Here is a 998-nt window from a genome sequence, read left to right on the forward strand (position 1 = left end):
GAAAGTCACATCCACCGCTTTTCGCTGCCTTAGCAAGCGGAGCACATGGCCGCGGATCCACATCACTACTAAATCCCTCAATATTCGTACAATTCCACTGCAACTTTTTAGGCGTCGCCGACAATCCAATCTTCACATTTGAAACACAAATATCCGTGAATGGATCTCTTGAAATCCCCGCCAAATTTGTCGACATATTAACATTCTCGGCCACCACGTCTCTGTAATTAATGTTCTTAATCAATGGCAATGCCGAGGGATCGAACTTGTCATCTGCATGCGATTTGTAGTCTCCAGTTATCCAGAAGATGTATTTCATCGTGGATAGAAACATTCTTCGGATGAAAATGTCCTTGACGAAACCTCCTCGTCCGCAAGCGGTTTTGATTCTGACGGCAGACTGTGTGTTGATTGTTGTAACGTTTCGATCCTGACGTTGTGGATTCCGCTGGACATTTCGCTGCCAAGGGCAATACCAGCAGAATTTGGTGAGATGCAAGTGAGGCGGCGAATGACGAGGTCCTTGGTCGGCATTCTGAATTTGATACCGTATTGGTCCCATCAGCTCTTGATGTCATGCAATCGTCACCAGAGACAATGTAGCAGTCTTCGATTCGAGTGTTGGAACAACCTTGAGCTCCCCTTTCTTAAACTTTTTCCACCAAGAAGATCCCTATTGGTCCATTGTATCATTGTTACCTATGTCATGTCACCAACCCAACTTTCTTTTCTATAAATGTTTTTCTTACCTGTTTTGAGTTACCTTAATTTTTTTTTTATTTAATTCTGATAGCAAACAATTTAAAAAAAATTAAAATGTGAAAAGGTAAGAAAAAAATAATCACCCGTGATAACCACATCGGTGAGATTAGTTCCAAAGATGAGGCTGCTACCGTCCACTAGGAGCATCTCTTCCCCTTCCATAGGATGGGAGAACTTACACGAGTGGCCATTCTAATTCATTCTGCACCATTAAATTGTGAGGAACAAATCTAACT

At 42.2% G+C, this 998-nt stretch overlaps 1 pseudogene; it reads right to left on the reverse strand.

The window, feature by feature from the left end:
* Positions 1-4: 4 nt before the first annotated feature.
* Positions 5-973, reverse strand: LOC111786289 (annotated as a pseudogene).
* Positions 974-998: the final 25 nt, after the last annotated feature.

Source organism: Cucurbita pepo, unplaced genomic scaffold (assembly GCF_002806865.2).
Source record: "Cucurbita pepo subsp. pepo cultivar mu-cu-16 unplaced genomic scaffold, ASM280686v2 Cp4.1_scaffold001314, whole genome shotgun sequence".
Lineage (NCBI taxonomy): Eukaryota > Viridiplantae > Streptophyta > Magnoliopsida > Cucurbitales > Cucurbitaceae > Cucurbita > Cucurbita pepo.